General features: G+C 41.6%; 2 long non-coding RNA genes across 6 annotated transcripts in view; one reads left to right on the top strand and one right to left on the bottom strand.

Annotated features, from left to right (window-relative positions):
• LOC107975230 (uncharacterized) overlaps positions 1–4140 on the top strand; it is a 69169-nt gene extending 65029 nt beyond the window's left edge. For all 5 annotated transcript variants that reach the window (XR_008548617.1, XR_002944276.2, XR_680935.4 and 2 more), the window contains one exon: positions 3349–4140. This is a non-coding gene — a long non-coding RNA (uncharacterized LOC107975230). The remainder of the gene's footprint in view (positions 1–3348) is intronic.
• Positions 4141–5071: 931 nt separating this feature from the next.
• On the bottom strand, positions 5072–18690 carry LOC107975229 (uncharacterized). The gene is made up of 3 exons (XR_001718617.3): positions 18317–18690; positions 7485–7628; positions 5072–5352 (listed from the first exon to the last, which is right to left on the bottom strand). It is a non-coding gene; the product is annotated as an uncharacterized LOC107975229 (long non-coding RNA).
• Between the last annotated feature and the right edge of the window lie 1824 nt (positions 18691–20514).

The following is a 20514-nucleotide window of genomic DNA, read 5'->3' as shown; positions in this document are numbered from 1 at the left end:
CAGGGGCGCGATCTCAGCTCACTGCAACATCTGCCTCCTGGGTTCAAGCAATTCTTGTGCCTCAGCCTCCCTAGTAGCTGGGACTACAGGCATGTGCCACAATGCCCAGCTAATTTTTGTATTTTTAATAGAGATGGAGTTTCACCATATTGGCCAGGCTGATCTTGAACTCCTGACTTCAAGTGACTTCAGCCTTCCAAAGTGCTGGGATTACAGGCATGAGCCACTGCGCCCGGCCCCAGGTCATTTCTTTTGCCACCTTGTTTTCATGTGCTTTCCTTTCTCTGTACTCTATTCAAATAAATTTTCTGTAATGGCTGGACATTGAGATGGTAGGCAAACTAAAACAAAAATTGTGTTATTTTATTTGCATATTTCCACAATTTCTCCAGCAATATGATAGATTGGAATGATAGAGGGGTTTAAGAGGTTAATTTTAAAAAATTAATTAATATTTAATTGACAAATAAAACTGTATATATTTATCATATAAAACATAATGTTTTGAAATATGTATACATTGTAAAATAGCTAAACTAAGCTAATTATCATATGCATTGCCTCACATACTTTTTTTTTGTGGTGAGAACACTTAAAATCTACTCTTAGTGATTTTCAGAACACAATACAATACATTGTTATTAACTATAGTTACCATGTTGTACAAAGATGTCAAATGTATAGGCAGGATATGTCAGAAAGTTATATCTCTAATTTAAAATAATTCTGGGCCGGCACAGTGGCTCACACCTGTGATCCCAGCATTTTGGGAGGCCGAGGCTGGTGGATTACCTGAAGTCAGGAGTTCGAGACCAGCCTGGCCAACATGGTGAAACCCTGTCTCTACTAAAAATACAAAAAATTAGCCGAGTATTGTGGCGAGCACCTGTGATCCCAGCTAATCGGGAGGCGGAGGCAGGAGAATCACTTGAACCGGGAGGTGGTGGTTGCAGTGAGCCGAGATCTTACCACTGCCCTCCAGCCTGGGCAACAGAGTGAGACTCCATCTCAAAAAAAATTATAATAATAAAATAAAATAATTCTGCATAGCCACTATGATATACCTCTGTGTAATTTAACTTTAATATCACTCTAGGCAGCATGGATAGCATTTGAAAAAACCTAATTAGGAAACCATGATCTAGAAGTGGTTATGTAAGCTTTATAAATATTGTTATAAATATCTACACCAGAGAGTGTGTTTAGCCAATTTTAATTGGCTAAACTAATAGTCTTCTAGCTATGAGGTTGGATAGATTGTACTAGGTCCCACCATCCTTGCCCGGGAATAGCACACCTTTGCAGGAAGCCCATGAGCCGTACACCTTGCAGCAGTGCCCCAGGTCCAGAGACCCATCTGGCCCTGCCTCCTTCTCCTGCATGAGGGACTCTGTTGCCTGATCTTCCCAGAAGCCTGACTGAGCTGCTGTCAGAATAGCATGGTATCTGTCTCCTTCTCATGCAAGGTGCTTGTTAGTATCAGTGTGGGGGGACTTAGAACCAAGACTAGAAGAAGGGTTCCATGATGATTTGGGGGCCTGCTTGCTAATAAAGCTTTGTAAGTTTGTCAGAAACTGGCCTAAGACTAGCTTTCATCATAATGAACCACCTGGGAGCAAGGATATATATATATATATATATATATATATATATATATATATATATGTATATATATGTGTGTGTGTGTGTGTGTGTGTGTGTGTGTGTATATATACACACACACACATATATATATATATATATATATATTTTTTTTTTTTTTTTTTTTTTGAGACAGAGTCTTGCTCTGTCACCCAGGCTGGAGTGCAGCGACACGATCTCCGCTCACTGTAGCCTCTGCTTCCTGTGTTCAAGCGATTCTTGTGCCTCAGCCTCCCGAGTGGATGGGACTACAGGTGCATACCACCACACCCGGCTAATTTTTGTATTTTTAGTAGAGACGGGGTTTCACCATGTTGGTCAGGCTGGTCTCGAACTCCTGGCCTCCAGTGATCCGTCCACCTCGGCTTCCCAAAGTGCTGGGATTATAAGCGTGAGCCACCGTGCCCAGCTGTATATTTTATTTTTATTGTTCTTGATGAAGAGTAAAAAACGAATAAGCCCTAGTTGTTAGTGGAGGGTGGCAAGAGGTAAGATTTTCCTTCAAATTTGTCTTTTGATCCACTTAAGGATTCTAACATTCTGGAATTCTTGATGCCTGTTGCTTCCCTCATCTGGGAACATGACAGACCCAAATGGTGGAACTTGGGTTTTCTCAGGTAATATTTATTTAGGAGAATCATTTCAATGGTAGTTGAAAGTCAGGCCTGGGGAGAATCTAGGCCAAATAATCAAAATATAATTTTCACCTGTGATTTTGGCATAGAGGCCATGGGTACCTGAGGCCAGGATGGGGTTACAGAAGGAAGAGAATGAGAAGAACATCATCACAAAAAATGTTTCTCCTGGCCAAGATATCCCCTGAGTAGAGAGGCTGGGGCATCCTTCTGCAGGAAGGGTTTGGGCTGATGAAAGCTGATTCCCAGAAAATAAGTGATGACCAATCAGGAGGGGTCAGGTTTCTAAGGGCCAGATACAGGAGGGCGTCCTCACTTATAAGACTGAGGAAGTGGTGTACGTGCAGACTGACTTAGAAAATTTTACTGAGCCAGTCAGCTCCAAACACAAAGAGATACACTTTTACCCTTATACTTTTAGGGTGGGTAGGCCTCCCGCAAAGCACACACTTGGAGACCATGCCTCCAGCCATTCTGTCTTTTGGCCTGGTGTGTATATGAAGGAAGAGGCAGCTACAGGCAGGCTTTGTTTTCCTTTTTTCAGTTTGGAACATTTAGAAGCAGATAAATTGGCATAAAGCAAACATAATTACATGTTAACTTCAAAGAGGGAAAATATCACGTACATTAAATTCCGTAACCTGCCATGAAGGAAATTACTCATGTTGACCTAATTTTATTTCTGATCTACCTACCATAGTTTAGAATAAAAATGTTGGTTGATTTTATAACTCAATGCTTTTATTGGAAAACAAGGTTTTTAAGTGGCAATATACTTCTGAATAGAATATGCATTGTCCCAACAGTGTATTTTACAAGTAACTGATAGCTATGGATAATGAGTGGCCACTTTGGAAGGGCATTTAACATCTTCTTAAAAAGTAAAACTATAGGCTCATTCATTTTTGTCTTTATTTAATTTTTTATATTTTATTGTTATTCATTTATTATTATTAATCATGGTTTCTTTACCTTCTTGTTTTCATGCATTTACTCAATCAAGTATCTAAGTTTCTGGTTAGAGCAATATTATTTTCACTCTTTCATTAATTTCTGGTTTATTTTATTTTAGGTGCTAGAGATGACACTGCAGAGTAGAGAACAAAGGAATCTTAGTAATTGTTCAATCCAATCTCCACACTTTAAAGATGAAGAAACTGGTATTGAGAAAAATACACAGCTTATCCAAGGTTGCACTGCCGGTTGGTAGCTGAGATGAATTTAGAACCCACATCTGATGACTACACCATATTGCTCCCAGTTTCCCTGTCTGTTCCACATGTAAAAGTCTGACTCTTCACTTCTCCTTTGAGTATATAGACTTTTAACATTTTTGTATGTCAAGATGGACTTTTCCTCATACCCAGCCCCTGCCTTTTCTCCTCCCTTCATACCTTGCAGGATCTTTAACAGAATTTAAAAGGAGTTTTTTGTTTTGTTTTGATGTATCTAATAAAAGTCAAGGGAGGGAGAGGGCCAGTATAAGCAAGAGAACGGTTTACCTATTTTGTAGATGCTGTAGTCTGAGGAATCAGAAACACACAAAGGTTTGAAGAACTGGTACATGCTCCCAGATGGGAAGCCAGGACTCTTGGTAGGATCTTGAGGACAAGGCAAAGGACAATAAGAGAGTGAGGGGATCCTAGAGATGGAATCAAGGAAGAGAAACTAGAGAGAGAAAAAGGAACTGGCTATCCATCCAAGATGGATCCTGTGTGGACTGATGGGTGCCTTGGCATCATCATTTAGCAGACTTCATGTGGTTGAATAATTGGCCAATGGAAGGAATTTCTTTTTTGGTAACAGACTGTGTGTGTACAGTTATGGGTCTTAATTTATAATAAAAGGTTACATTGAAAATTGAGCATATTGGCAACTTTGGGCTTTAATATTACTACTGTGCTATTCAGGTCCCAACCATCCTAGCTAATCTGGGCATTCTTGAAACAGCTCTCATTATTGGTATGTCAAACCGTCTCATAGAGCATCTACTTAGCAAAAGTGGAGTGAAGTGTTCAGGATGCACAAATGGGGTGAAGCTCGTGGTATTCCATTCCTTTTTACTGAAGCCACTCCTACCAGCTGCCTTCTAGATTGTTCACCTTATATGAGCATGGTGCAGTATAAAAGTTGTAGACTTTGGCCTCAGACAGATCTAAATTATAATCTCAGATCACTACTTCCTGGTTGAGGACAAGATTTCTTTAACCACCCCAAGTCCCAATTTTCTCATGTCTAAAACGGCAGAAATAATGTGTACTTTGCAGGATTGTTGTGAGAATTAAGTAATATGGGTAACGCACTTGGGACAGTGCTTCACACAAAATTGTCAATAAATGGTGATCTTTCTTTTCCTGGCACTACAAAGCTGAGGAGAGGAGGGAGGGAGATGAATGTCTGGAGGAAGAAAGGGCAGGAGTTTCTTCATCTCTGAGTGAAGGAGCATTGGGGGTTAGCAGGGATATAGGAATAGTGAGTTGGCTGGGAAGAAAAAAAGAAGGATTAAAAGAGGAAAAGAATAGGAAAAAAGAAGGATACCATGGAGAAAATGGGCAAGGGCCCCAGAAAGAAGAGGAAGAATGGCAGTGATGGTGAGCATTGCTGGAATGATGGAAGGTTCTCCGGCCCTGGTGATACGTGGGCACCACCGGAGAGCTTGTTAGAAATGCAGAGTCTCTGTCCCTCCCCAGACCCTCTGAATCATAATTTGCAATTTAATGAGAGGTCCCCAGGTGATTCCCATATCCATTAATTCTGCAGAGTTGATGTTTTCATCTGCGGTGGGTGGGTGGGGGGTGGGGTGCGGTGGTGGGGGGCAGGTGTTCAGCAGATTCAAATCAAGAGGAAGTCCCCAAGGGCTTTAGGTTATCTCTAAATTTATCAGGAAGACTTCCCAACGAAGTGGGTTGAGACCCAGGATGTGTCACCTTCCTTTGTATTCTGATCTGGCTGGTCTGGACAGAGGTTCTGCAAACCAGAGTCATGCTGTGGACTCCGGGATTCTTGGAACTTCTCGTCTGAATCCAAAGTAGCAGGTGTGAAGGAACAAGGAAGTGGAGTGGTGAACATTATTTGTCTATAGAGGAAACAGGAAGAGAATGGGGATTCTCCTTTTAGACACATCTGGCAAGTGAGGCAGTCATCCTGCACCGCACCCTCCTCCCTGCCCCTTCAGCTCCCGGTGCCCTACCTTTTCTCTGAGCAACAGAAGCACTTTTGTCTGCATTTAGGTTGCTCATCACTGGTGCATTGGAAAGAACACTGGGCTAATGCCTTCGGGCAAGCCACTTCACCACCCTGGCTCCAGTTTCCTCATATGCAAGAAGGGCTTAAAATTGTGATGGTAGGTGCCCAGGGTTTCCCAGTGCAGTGGGGACTGGAACAGTGGTCTTCTGGTGACTGTTTCTACCTTATGGTACTCTCAAGTCAGCAGCTAGCCAGGTGATAAAAGGGAAAGAAGCTGCTGGGTGTAAAATAAAAAAGCGGTCCTCCCCTGGGGCCAGCGGGAGAGCAGAAACAGTTGCTGTTCAGTCTTGCCATTTGTCAGCATGAGGGAATTTGGGCCCAGGATAGCCAGACAATCTTTTTTTCCAAGAAAAACTAGAAGTCCAGACTGTTCTGTTAGATTTTCTGAGTTTTTTTTAAAGACTATGAATTCATTAAAACACACACACACACACACACACACACACAAAATGAGAAAACCTGCTGCTCATACAAAACAAATCTGAGGGCAGAGTTTTGAAGACTGGCAGTGAATTCATTGAAAAAAACAAAAACAAAAACACAATGAAAAAACCTGCTGCTCATACAAAACAAATCTGAGGGCTGCAGCAGCTCACAGGATGCCAGTGTGTGACGTCTTTCCTAAGTCTTTTAAAAGAGAATTGACATTTTCATTAGACTTGAAATAGGTAAACAGGACAAAGGCTCTGGAGTAGCTGCTTACCCCAGTATGGCAGGCCCTGGCAACGCCTTCCCCAGGGATATAAAAACATGGATTTCACTGGTTGTGGTGGCTCACCCCTGTAATCCCAACACTCTGGGAGGCCTAGTTGGGTGGATCATCTGAGGTCAGGAGTTTGAGACCAGCCTGGCCAACACGGTGAAATCCCGTCTCTACTAAAAATACAAAAAAATTAGCCAGGCATGGTGGTGCACGCCTATAATCCCAGCTACTCAGGAGGCTGAGGCAGGAGAATCGCTTGTGCCTGGGAGGCGAAGGTTGCAGTGACCCAAGATTGCGCAATTGCACTCCAGCCTGGGCAAGAGGAGCAAAACTCTGTCTCAAAAAAAACAAAAACAAAAACAAAATCACACATACATACGGACTTGCCCTTCTTGATGGACACAGTTTGAATAAAATATAGTTGCCATACCCTTTCCATTGCAACTAAACATAAAAATACAAGAATATTCAATAAGTCATACACTATGGGATGAAAAGAGCATGTCATAATTAGTTGATTAACCACTGCCATCCTCTTGTCATATGCTGATACATGAGTAATGTATGTTTGGATTATTGATTGCATCCAAGCTAGGATTCCTTTGTGGCATCAGCAGAAGGACATGGTGACCACAGAGGTCCACCTAAAGTTACTACCTTTTGTGAAGTGATAATGGGGTGCACAGCCAGGTGTAATTCAAGCACATCTTCCTACAGGCAGTGGGTGGCTATGGCTGCACTGCTGTCGCTTTATTGCTTTCAGCCTTAATGGGAATCTTTATTGAAACGGAAATCTAATTCCATTTAGGTTAATAATATGCTCACTCAATCTTCCTTCCCAGAACTAGCCTGATCTTTACACCTTCTGAGGGGAAACTGGCAGTGATTCCTCACTGCAGGTGGATATCTCATCAGATAAAGCAGGGTTAGGAAAAATTTACATTTTTACTCCAAGCCATTTTGGTTGCTTTTTTTCATAATGAAAGTGCAGTAACTCTCTCTTATCTCTGCATGCAGTGGTGGTAAAAATGTGTAGGACCACAGTAGTTGGCATTTGTCTCCCAGATAGGCCAGCCTGAAACTTGGGAGTGGAATGAGCTTGTATTCAAGCTGTTGTTAACCAGGACTGTAGCTATTCATTCCAGCTCTACTCTTTTCATCCAGGCTATTGCATGATCAATGGCTATGGAAATAACTTACAGGGCCAAAAGAGGGTTCTGGGAATGTGATAATTTGGATGCAATTTCTATCTTTCCCACCTCCGACTCCAAAAGTTCTTCCTTCTGGACTCAAACAGCTGCTAACTCCTGTGGATGGCTGGGTGCCAGTGAGGCCTCAGGCTTTGGTGGGTTCCAAGCATACAGAATTGTAAGCTTCCTTCTTCCAGTGGGCTGGGCAGGTGCCTAGAGAATAATGTCAAAGGTGAACAAGGGAAGACAGTCAATCCTGAGTGGAGAGGGGCTGTCAGGGCTAATGTCAACACAAGCCTAGTGTGACTGTGCTGAGTTTTCCTAGCTGAAGGGGCCGAGGAGGAGCTGAACGGGAGACTGAGTCCTCTACCTGGAAGCTGGGGCAGTGTGAGAAGTTTGGGGAGTTTCCTGCAGGTGACTAGCAGGGTGCTGGCAGCTTCTACAATTCAGTCTGTGGGGACCTTCTGCCACCTGTGGGGCTCCCGCCACTTAGAACACATAAGCCACCAAACCCTGAGACCTATGAGCCCACAGAAAAAAATAACAACCCATTTTAAAAAGGGCCAGCAGCCAGAGAGAGAGGAGAATCAGTTAGAAAAGCAGAACACACTCCCAGCAAACTAAAGCTTGAAGAAGAGTGTCTGAGTCGGGGAGGGGTGGGGATAGGAGCTTAAATGAGAAAATAGCAACTTTTGGTGGGCGGAAGGAGAGGGAGAAATAAGATTCTAAGGGGCTAATGAGGGGAGGAGAGAGAAAGTAAAATGATCCTAAAGCTCTCATCTTGTTAGAGTGAAGGGATCAGGAGGAAGCGGAAGCATCTCAGTGGGGTAAAAGATGAGTATTGGTGAGGATAATAGTGTCTTGTTTTCAAATGCTGGTAGAGGAGTATGTGTCAGAATGCAACCAGGAAAGAATGATTTGTTCAGGCAAGCTAATATAAAGGAAAGAGAGAAAAAAACACTAAAAATAAATTACAGAAAAAGTAAGCTGGGGTGGGCATGGTGGCTCACGCCTGTAATCTTAGCACTTTGGGAGGCCGAGGCGGGTGGATCACTTGAGGTCAGGAGTTCCAGACCAGACTGGCCAACATGGTGAAACCCTATCTCTACTAAAAATACAAAATTAGCCGGGCGTGGTGGTGCATGCCTATAATCCTAGCTACTCAGGAGGCCGAGGCAGGAGAATCGCTTGAACCCAGGAGGCAGAGGTTGCAGTGAGCCGAGATCATGCTACTGCACTCCAGCCTGGGCGACAGAGTGAGACCTTGTCTCAATTAAAAAAAAAAATTTAAAAAAAAAGTAAGTTGGAAGAAATAAAATCAAGTACTATATCAGTCACACACAAAATGTGAAGACTAAATTTTTTCTTTAAAAGACAAACTATTCCACTGGATTAAAAAAGCAAAACCTATTTATATAAGAAACAATTAAAATATAGTAATAAAAAAGGCTGTAAATCAAAGAGTAGGCAAATGCAAACAAAAAGAAAGAAGTAGAAATGTTAATGCCTAGTGGAATTTTAGAAGAAAAGCACTACAAGGGGTTACTATGTAATGATAATATAAGAAATACTATCATTAAGGAAAATATAACAGTGAAAAGCCTTTAGGTACCAAACAATATAGAAGCCAAACCTAAAGCAAAAACAATCAGAAATGCAACAACAACCCAACAAAACTGTACAATGAAGGTGAGGGACTTCAACATATTCTCTCATAAGTGAACAGGTCTAATAGATAAACAATAATTAAGGACAGAAAGGAATTGACTAATATGATCAATAATATTGACTTAATGGCTATATGTAGACATTATATCCCTCAAATAGAGAGTATCATATTTTGCTGTGTTTATGAAACACGAAAAAGAATAAAAAATTCTGTATTTGATCATTAAGAAAATACATTTTTAAAAAGTGAGATCTAGCAGATCACATGATCATAATTCAATGAATTGAGACACAAATAATGTAATTAAAAGATTCTCAATGACATGGAAATTGAGAAATGTGCTACTAGATAGCAGGTGGATCAAAGAGAAAATCTAAAGGAAAATTACAAACTATAAAGCAAGGAAAAGAATAACTTATACCAAACCTATGGGACACAGTGGAGGTTTACTCAGAGGAACGTTTATAGCTTCATATTTTTTAAGGAAGAAGATGAGAAATAAAGAAACTAAATATTCATCTTAAGATATTAGAAAAAGAGCAATAACCAAAAGGAAAAGGAAATTAACAAAGATAAAATCTTACATAGAAAGCAAACCAAAAAATATATATAGAGAGAGAAAGTATAAATCAAAACATGGCTCTTCAAAAAGACTAATAAGATAGATAAATTCCTCAAAAGCCTGATAAGAAAAAGGAGTAAGAGAAGAAAAATATGCAAGAATTAGAATGAGAAAGGAGATATAATTCAAATAAAGACTAACAAAATCATCAGAGACTACTATAAGAAACTTGGGGCAACAAGTATAAAAACCTAATGAAAATGAATGATTTTCTAGCAAAATATGAATTAACAAAATGAATCCAAGGAAATGTGGGAAACTTGAATAGATTAATTTCCATAGAAGAGATTGGAAATGCAACTAAAAAATCTACCATTGCAAAAAGAAGGCCAGGTGTGGTGGCTCATGATCGTAATCTCAGCACTTTGGGAGGCCAAGGTGGGCAGATCGCTTGAGCCCAGGAGTTTGAGACCAGCCTGGACAACATGGTGAAACCCCATCTGTACAAAAAATACAAAAATTAGCCGGGCATGGTGGCGTGTACCTATGGTCCCAGCTACTCAGGGGGCTAAGGCGGGAGGATCGCTGGAGCCCGGGAAGTCAAAGCTGAGTGAGCTGTGATTGTGCCACTGCACTCCAGCCCGGGCTATAGAGTGAGACCCAGTCTTGAAGGGAAGGAAAGGGAAAAGGAAGGGGGAAAGGAAAGGGGAAGGGGAATGGGATGGGAAAGAAGAAGGGGCAGGGGAAGGGGACTGGATGACTTCATAGCCATGTTTTATCTAATCTTTAACACAGATAATTCCATGTTATTTAAATTACTCCAGGCCATAGAAAAGGATGAAAAGGTAACTACTTTGTGGGCCAGCAAATCTGTAATACAAAAGCCTGATAAAAGATATTAAAAGAATAGAAGATTATAAAGTAATCTTACTTATGAATGGATGCAAGTTTCTAAATGAAATACCAGCCACCACCTCTGGTTAAGCTTCATGTAGTGAACAGAAGTATTTGCTACTGTTCTTTCCCAAAATTCTGATAAAATGACAGTAAAATGATTTGAGAGGCATAAACTTGAAGGACAAAAAGAATAGGAGAGGAGGCAACAGCAACAAAATTTTGCAAGTTTGAAAACACATGTACAAGTGGTAACTGACTTAGCAGATCACAGAAAGCTGAAACCCAAGCCAGAAGTAAGTTTGCCCCCAGAAATGTTCAGGAACTGGAAGAATCAAGTACCTCTGAAAATGGGGGATCTAAGAGGAGTGGAAAAAACAGGAAAATTAATTTAAAATCTACATAAGGAATAGTCTCCCAGGTCAGTTCCCTTGCCTTACACAGGATGAAGGGCCCTCTACTTCCTCTTGATGCAAGACTCTCTGAAGAGGTTGAGCCAGAGGGATTCTGAACTCAGGGACACCAGGCACACTGAGGCAGGGATCCCATGCTGAAAATGGGGATTAGGAGATTAGTTACAGAAAAGTGAGACCGCTTGGCCCTAGTCTTCCTAGACTTTACCTCCCAGAATGCTAACAGTCACGCTTCTCCCTTCCAGGAGGGAAATTAGAGGGTTTCTCTTTGGGAACCTGACCAGCTAAGGAGAGAAGACTTAAAGATATCGACAGAAGCCCCCAGTGAAACAGATAGTGGTACAGAGCCCAATCAATGAACAGGTTCCACCTACATCCCTGAACAACTCCCAAATAGCCATTTAGTGCATCACTCTTAAATATGAACAGAAGTATTTGCTACTGTTAAGAAAGGACCACCAGACATGTGAGGAAATCTAACATGAAAGGCAGAGACCAAAAAAAAAAAAAAAAAAAAAAAAGAGACAGAGCCAGAGAGAGAAAGTGGCAGCAGAAGGAAGCTTTTATTTATTTATTTTGCTATGTTGCTCAGGCTGATCCTGGAACTCCTGGGCTCAAGCTATTCACCTGCCTCAGTCTCCCAAGTACTGGTGTTATAGGCGTAAGCCACCACTCCCAGACAGAAGGAAGCTTCTTAAAAGCCCTCAATCTCTCTAGAGAGAAAAGAGAAGGTATCCTATTCAAGAAACAAAAGAGGCTATTATAATGAAACATTTAGAGAACAATTGAGAGATCTTGGAGATTAAAAAAGGGACCACATAAAGGAACAATTCAATAGTAAAGTTAGAAGTTTTGTCAAATTGGCCAGAGGATGGTGGCTCATGCCTGTAATCCAAGCACTTTGGGAGGCCAAGGTGGGTGGATCACTTGAAGTCAGGAATTTGAGACCAGCCTGGCCAGCATGGTGAAACCCTGTCTCTACCAAAAATACAAAAATTAGCCAGGTATGGTGGTATGCACCTGTAATCCCAGCTACTAGGGAGGCTGAGGCAGGAGAATTGCTTGAACCCAGGAGGTGGAGGTTGCAGTGAGCTGAGATTGTGCCACTGCACTCCAGTCTGGATGATAGAGCGAGAATCCATCTCAAAAAAAAAAAAAAGTGTCAAATTTAGCAAAGAAAAGTTCAGGACTCTCCATTTAATTTGAATTTTATAAAAACAACAAATAAGGCTGGACGCGGTGGCTCACACCTGTAATCCCAGCACTTTGGGAGGCTGAGATGGGTGGATCACGAGGTCAGGGGATTGAGACCATCCTGGCTAACATGGTGAAACCCAGTCTCTACTAAAAATACAAAAAATTAGCCAGGTGTGATGGTGGGTGCCTGTAGTCCCAGCTGCTCGGGAGGCTGAGGCAGGAGAACGGTGTGAACCCAGGAGGCGGAGCTTGCAGTGAGCCGAGATCGTGCCACTGTACTCCAACCTGGGCAACAGAGTGAGACTCCATCTCAAAATAAATAAATAAATAAATAAAATAAAAATAATAACTTTTTTGTGTAAGTGTGTCCCATGTAAGATTTAGTTCGTCTGAAATTCAAATTTGCCTAGGTATCCTGTGTTTTATCTGGTAACCCTAGTTGGAAGATGAAGTCTCCAAGAAAGCAGAGAGAGAGAGAGAGAAAGAAAGAGAGAGAGAGAAATAAAGAGAGAAAAGATAAAATCCAAAAATCAAATCAGTTGAGGAAGTCCAATATTTGAATGACAAGGAGTTCCAGAAAGGGAAAACAGAGGAAATAAAATTATCAAGGAAATTTCCCAGAACAGAGTGAGTGTCTACCCAGAACCAAGCATCAAGGACAAAAAATACCCAACACCAAAGCACATCATTGTGATATTGTGGATCACTGATGACAAAACAGTGAAAGATCAAGCCAACACAGAGGATGAGGAATGAGAATGGTAACATTTCTCTGTATAAATAATCTATCTATATCTATCTATCTATACACATACAGACACACACATCAGTGGCTGATGCCTGTAATCCCAACTACTCAGGAGGCTAAGGCAGGAGGATTGCTTGAGCCTAGGAGTTTGAGGCTGCAGTGAGCTATGATCACACCACTGCACTCCAGCCTGGGGACAGAGTGAGAACCTGTCTCTAAATAAATAAGCTAAATTTTAAGAAATGATCAAATTGATGCTGAAAATATTTTAAATAAATTTTAGCAGACCTTTCTAATAAAATTTCTAAGAAGAAACTATATCTATAAAATATATGTCAGGTTTGTCAAAGATCAGATGGTTGTAGATGTGTGGTGTTATTTCTGAGGCCTCTGTTCTGTTCCATTGGTCTGTATGTCTGTTTTGGTACCAGTACCATGCTGTTTTGGTTACTGTAGCCTTGTAGTAGAGTTTGAAGTCAGGTAGCATGATGCCTCCAGCTTTGTTTTTTGGCTTAGGATTGTCTTAGCTATATGGGCTCTTTTTTGGTTCCATATGAAATTTAAAGTAGTTTTCTTCTAATTCTGTGAAGAAAGTCAATGATAGTTTGATGGGAATAGCATTGAATCTATAAATTACTTTGGGCAGTATGGCCATTTTCATGATATTGATTCTTCCTATCCATAAGCACAAAATGTTTTTCCATTCGTTTCTGTCTTTTCTTATTTCCTTGAGCAATGGTGTGTAGTTCTCCTTGAAGATGTCCTTCACGTCCCTTGTAAGCTGTATTCCTAGGTATTTTATTCTCTTTGTGGCAATTGTGAATGGGAGTTCATTCATGATTTGGCTCTCTGCTTGTCTATTGTTGGTGTATAGGAATGTTTGTGATTTTTGCACATTGATTTTGTATCCTCAGACTTTGCTTAAGTTGCTTATCAGCTTAAGGAGTTTTTGGGCTGAGACGATGGGGTTTTCTAAATATAGAATCATATCATTTGCAAACAGAGTGAACAGGCAACTTACAGAATGGGAGAAAATTTTTGCAATCTACTCATCTGACAAAGGTCTAATATCCAGAATCTACAAGGAACTTAAACAAATTTACAAGAAAAAAACCAACCCCATCAAAAAGTGGGCAAAGGATATGAGCAGGCACTTCTCAAAAGAAGACATTAATGTGGCCAACAAACATATGAAAAAAACTCATCATAATGATCATTAGAGAAATGCAAATCAAAACCACAATGAGATACCATCTCACGCCAGTCAGAATGATGATTATTAAAAAGTCAGGAAACAACAGATGTTGGCAAGGATTTGGAGAAATAGGAACACTTTTACACTCTTGGTGGGAATGTAAATTAGTTCAACCATTGTGGAAGACAGTGTGGTGTTTCCTCAAGGATCTAGAACCAGAAATACCATTTGACCCAGCAATCCCATTACTGGGTATATACCCAAAGAAATATAATCATTCTACTATAAAGACACACACACACATATGTTTATTGCAGCACTATTTACAATAGCAAAGACATGGAACCAACCCAAATGCCCATCACTGATAGACTGGATAAAGAAAATGTGGTACATATCCACCACGGAATACTATGCAGCCATAAAAAAGTATGAGATCATGTCCTTTGCAGGGACATGGATGAAGCTAGAAGCCATCATCCTCAGCAACCTAACAAAGGAACAGAAAACCAAACACTGCATGTTCTCACTCATAAGTGGGAGTTGAAAAAAGAGAACACATGGACACAGGAAGGGGAACAACACACACGGGGAGCCTGTTGGGGGGTGGGGGCAAGGTGAAGGAGAACATTAGGAAAAATACCTAATGCATGTGGGGCTTAAAACCTAGATGACAGGTTGATAGGTGCAGCAAACCACCATGGCACATATATACCTATGTATAGGTATATACAAACCTGCATATATATATACAAACCTGCACATTCTGCACATGTATCCTAGAACTTAAAGTAAAATAAAATAAAATAAAATAAAATATGTAAAAGACTACCAAAAAAAAAAGAACAAATATTATTCTAAATGGCAAAAGGAGGCTGGTAAGAGATTGTTCTAGAGAAGTAGCAGCCCCTGCATCATGAAGAAACTTTTTCTGTGAAGTGAAGAAATTTAGGCCATATCTTTCCTATATTTCCAAAAATGTGAAGGACCACTTGCATTCGAAGCACTTGTTTTGGAGTCCCCAAAATTGACATTTTAAACAGAACCCCAGGTAATTCCATTTTGGGGTAATTTTGAGAATGCCAACTTACACCAACAGTAATTACCAGAAGGGTTTGAACTAAGGAGCAACAAATCAGATTTCCAGAGACCCTTCCTTTCCATTCTGCCTCCAGCCCACCCTTCCCCGAGTCAGTCCAATGCAGGACCAGCAGGGTTGTTTCATAAGTCAACTGCACCATTTCCTATGGAAAAGTTAGGCCACTTGGCCTCTCAATGCTGGAAAGGTTACTGGAAGTGGCCCTGGTTCCTGGAGCATCATGCTCCATCTGATTCACAGAACATAGCAAGATAACATCATCCTGGGACAGGGAAAGGAATAAATGCTGGGTCTTGTCTGAAAACCTGAAGCTGGTTTTGAAAGTTTATTGTTTGTTGTTTTTGTTTAAATTCCATAATAACAACAATCAAAATAGTTCTCCAAGGTGATCAGGACCATTTTTGCAAATGCTGGAGGAAGTAACCAGGGTAGAGGAAATCCTCTGGGTGGGTCTCAGAGCCTACCTGGAGTTGTTTTCATTCAGAATTTGGTGACATCAATCTAGGGAGGGAGATGGGCTGTCTCTAGAGATCCTGGTGAGTAACAACCATACAGAGCCACAGAGCATCTCAGGAAACTTAAAATAACAGCAATAAGAAAAAAGTGTCCTTCTCATAACGTGGTTCTCAAATGGGCGCACTGGTTCCATAGAACTTATGTTTATGGTTTCTTTTGAATAAACACAGAAATTGATCCTCCCAATCTTAAAACTTGAGAAACTTACATTTGTCTAACCTGAGTTCTTTTTTCTCAGGACATCAGCCATCAGGCCTCCCAGATAGAGTCAAGGAATGGAAACTTACCCAATCACCACATCTGGGAAACACCAGACCCCTTGCCCATCATGATTGCCTAACTGCTGCCTGTGGATCAGCTCTTCTTCCTTATCCCCTCCCTCATTCCTGTTTTCCCACACTTAGTTGCATTTCTTCCCTGCTATATAGACTCCAAATTTTAGTCAGCTGAGGAGACAAATTTGAAACTGATCTTCCATTCTCCATTGCTGCAGCACCTGAATAAAGCCTTCTTCCCTGGCAATACTCAGTGATTGGCTTTCTGTGCAGTGAGCAACAGGACCTAGACCAAATCCCTGGCATTTCAGTAACTACTCCATAGAGGGCAAAGGAAATGACTGAGTGACATAATGAAGCTTCCCCCTGCCTTTGAGAACAGAGAAACTCTAGGCAGTCGTTCTTAAAGTTTAGCACACGTCAGAATCACCCAGTGTTTTAAACACTGATAGCCAAGCCCCATTCCAGAGTTTCTGATTCTGTAGATCTGGGTGCAGCTTGAGAATCTGCATTTCTAACAAGTTCCCAGGTGATGCTGATGCTGATGCTTAAGGGGCCACACTGTGAGAATGACTGCCCCGTGGTAGGTAAAGGAAATCCTCTCATCAACATATTTTTTGGGTGGGCAATGGCCTCATTAACTTTCTGATGGAGAAAAACTAGGAATGTTGATGGGATGGATGCTGGGATCACGCTGAACATTCTTCGTTTTTTTTTTGTGTGTTTGTTTGTTTGTTTGTTTGTTTTTTAGACAGAGTCTCATTCTGTGGCCCAGGCTGGAGTGCAGTGGTGCGATCTCGGCTCACTGCAACCTCTGCCTCCTGGGTTCAAGCCATTCTCCTGCCTCAGCCTCCCAAGTAGCTGGGACTACAGGTGCGCGCCACCATGCATTGCTAATTTTTGTATTTTTAATAGAGATGGGATTTCACCATGTTGGCCACACATGGTGAACTCCTGACCTCAGGTGATCCACCCACCTTGGCTCCCAAAGTGCTGGGATTACAGGCATGAGCCACCATGCCCAGCCTTGAACACTCCTCTTGAAGCCAAGAAACAGACTTGGGCCTACTTAATCAGATAATTATGCACCTGTTTCTATGAATCAAACCATAAACAACTGATGAGTGACTCATAATTATAGCTACCACTTATTAAGTGCTATCTATATGCCAGGCATGTCATGCACATTTAATCGTCACAGCAGCCTGCTACCCCCTCCACACTAATCTTCCCAGGCATATTCCCACCCCAGGACCTTGGCATAGGATGGCCCCTAGACCTATGTAGAGGAAAATAAATGTCTTTCCTTCCCATCTTAGGTTCACAGCTGAGGCCCCTATAATAGAAGACAGATTAATAAGAGAAAAGTATAAAAATGTATTTAATATAAGTTTTACATGGCATGGGAGACTTCATAAGAAAATGAAGACCCAAAGAAACAGGTAAACCCGTGTGTTTTTTATGCTCAGTTTGATGGAGAAGTATGATTGGACAAAGGAAATATGACCTAATGCTAATAAACTGGGGGAAACTTAGCAAGGATTCTTTGCTCAAATTTTTCCGTGTGTCCCTGGGTCTTCAGAGATAAGGATGTCCCTTTCCGCTGTGTATAGGAAGGGTACCTCTTGAATGAGGGTCTTATGACCTGCTTCAGGGGAAAGTCAGAAAAATCCTTCCTAGGTTTAATTTGACCTGCTTCAGGCGAGGTCTTCTGCTTCTGCTGTTTTCTTTAATTCCAAGGTTCATACTTTGGGAAAATATGTCCTGAAATCCATCACCTGGAACGTGCTTCCCCAACATATCTCTCTCCAGCTCTTCTTTAAGGGTCTTGCAGATACCATTTTGTCAGAGAGGACTTCCCCTTCCCTGGCCACCCCATCTAGAATCTCAGCCCCACCCCTGTCCCCAACCCACCATCACTGCTTTATTCTCTCTCCTGAGCATTTATCGCTAACATTCTATATGTTTTGCTTGTTTATTATCTGTCTTCCTTATTAGCACATAAGCACAAGGGCAAGGATTGTGTCTGGTACATAGAGTCCAGAACTCTTTAGTACGTAGTTAGAGGCAATACTTATTGATAGAAAGAACAAACTAAACCTTTAGAGAGCCAAGCCTTACTTGGCAAGGATGTGCAGAATTTGGTAACATGATGATTAGAACCCATCAGTTGAAAAAGCAACACATCTGACATTATTTCCTTGGTGGGAGCTGTTTAAATATGTGGGAAGAAAATATTAATAAGTAGAAATTAAAACAGAGAGGATGAGAAGTAGGGGATGAGGAAGAAGCAGGATGGGCTAAGAGGAAGTCTGGGCCATGGCACTACTTACTTTGGTCCTGGGGGCACTTCTCCCTGAGTCTCCTGTCAAGGGTGGCTCTGGGCAGGTAGGTATGTCACCCTGGCTCTTACTGGGGACAGAAAACAGCTGCTGCAGTTAGCAAGCCTGGAGAACCCTGTCCAGCCCAAATGCTGGAAAGCAGGGTTCATTTCTGAAATGACAAAGAACGGTTCATTGAAGGAGTAGCTTTCAAATAGCCAAACCAGCTAACTCTGGAGGGAGCTAGAACTAGGTTTTCACCCAGAAGTAGCAGCGGTTCGGCAGAATGGCGGCATTGAAGATGCAGGGTCAGAGTGAGGGGATTGTGCAGAAGCTAGCTGCGAGCCAGCCACCAGACAGACTCCTGAGGCAAAAGGAAGACTCTGAACCTATGATTTAACTGCGTAAACAGACTCTGGTTGGAAACACTGTCTGACAGAGCCCATGCCACGTGGAAAATATTAAACATTTCCTCTCTTGGCACCTGTTTCTAACAGACTGGAGTGTTGACTATTTTGCAACAATACATAAATTCGGTTTGTTAGTGAACTCCATGGAGAGTCCACATGCCCTGGCCAACGTGGCTTATCTCTTATTTAAACATGAAAAAAAAAGAAAGTGGCTGAAAGATTGAGTTCACGGCACTGTGCACACACAGGCAGGTGCTCTGTCACGCTTCACAGCACAGCACACACGAAGCAAGAGAAGAAGGAACATAAAATACTGTAAAAAGCAACCAACAGACTTCACCCACGTGATCAGCTGAACACCACTGGATTCATCTTAATTCCATAAACAGCAGTTGTAGAAATCAATTTAGAATAGAAACTTACTCTTTAAATAAAAGCTAAGAAGTGAGAGTGATGATTGGGCTTGCAATGGTTAAAGTCCTCAAATTGTAGAGTAGGTAATATGGCAAACCTTACTTCGTACTCCATCAAGAAATTGGTGAGGACCTAGTATGGGCTGCTGAGTAAAGACCGTATGTTGTGTGACAATAGTCACAAAGCTAAGACGCAGGCAGCTGCAGTCAGCCCAAAAGGGAGTAGCTATCAGGCTAAGGGCTCAGGCTAGGGTAGTGGAATTGTTAAGAGAGGTTACTCCACAATCAAAAAAGTTTAGGACATAACGGGTGAAACAAAGTTAAATGGGTCTCTTCTTTCATAGGCTAGGAATCTATAAGAGAAGATAACAGTACGGAGTGTTTCTCAAATATTTGACTGTAGCAGGCTTTTATTACAGAGCCCATGTTAGAAAAAACTGCTCTAAACTTCTTTATTTCATCTGCACCTACGTTGGGGAAGAAGGCTGTGGTCTCAGTGTGATTGTTTATAAGCAAACTTGGTTAGATTGGTAGGAAAAGGTTTGGTCACAACTAGATTAGTGAGTTTCTGAAATGGAAATTAAATTTCCTCAAGCCCTAAAACTGACTGTGACAAATGGTGACCTAGAGAGGATGCCCCTCCAGATGGGACTCAGGGTTGACCTTTTCTGGATATGCCTCACGCTGCAGGGCTTTAGACAAGACAAGATCTGCCATCAGATACTAGTGTGTTTGTTTGTTTATTTGTTTTGTTTTTAAAGTGCTGTTTGCAACCTACCAAATTGATTTTATTAACCTTTAAGGGATTGCAATCTGTCATTTGAAAAACATGAAACTGTATCTAAACCTAAGCATATTGACATTCTTATACCCAGCCAGGCATGGTGGCTCATGCCTGTAATCCTAGCACTTTGGGAGGCTGAAGTGGGAGGATCACTTGAGCCCAGGAGCTTGAGACCAGCCTGGGAAACATAGGGAGACTTTGTCTCTACAAAAAAATTTAAACATTGGCCAATCATGGTGGTGCATGCCTGCAGTCCCAGCTATTCAAGAGGCTGAGGTGGCAGGATTGCGTGAGCCCAGGAGTTTGAGGCTGCAGTGAGCTGAGATCACACCACTGCACTCCAATCTGGGCGACAGAGCAAGAACTTGTCTCTAAAAAAAAAAATTCTTAATGCTTTTCCTCAAATAATTTGATGCTCGCTATTTTATGAGGTAAGAGAAGAGCAAAGGTGGGTTGGAGGGGCTTTAGGACCTTGTCTTTCTTTCAGGAAAGGTAGTACCTAGGACCTTCTTCAGGCAATACAAGATCTGGACCAGACCCCTGGTTTTGAAAAAGAAGGGAGAACTGTGGTTAGAGCCGTTGCTAACATGTTGCTTTTAAATT

The sequence above is a fragment of the Pan troglodytes genome, chromosome 5 (genome assembly GCF_028858775.2).
Source record: "Pan troglodytes isolate AG18354 chromosome 5, NHGRI_mPanTro3-v2.0_pri, whole genome shotgun sequence".
NCBI classification, from domain to species: Eukaryota; Metazoa; Chordata; class Mammalia; order Primates; family Hominidae; genus Pan; species Pan troglodytes.
Note: the sequence above shows the minus strand (reverse complement) of the source record. Positions and strands in the feature narration are given on the sequence as shown.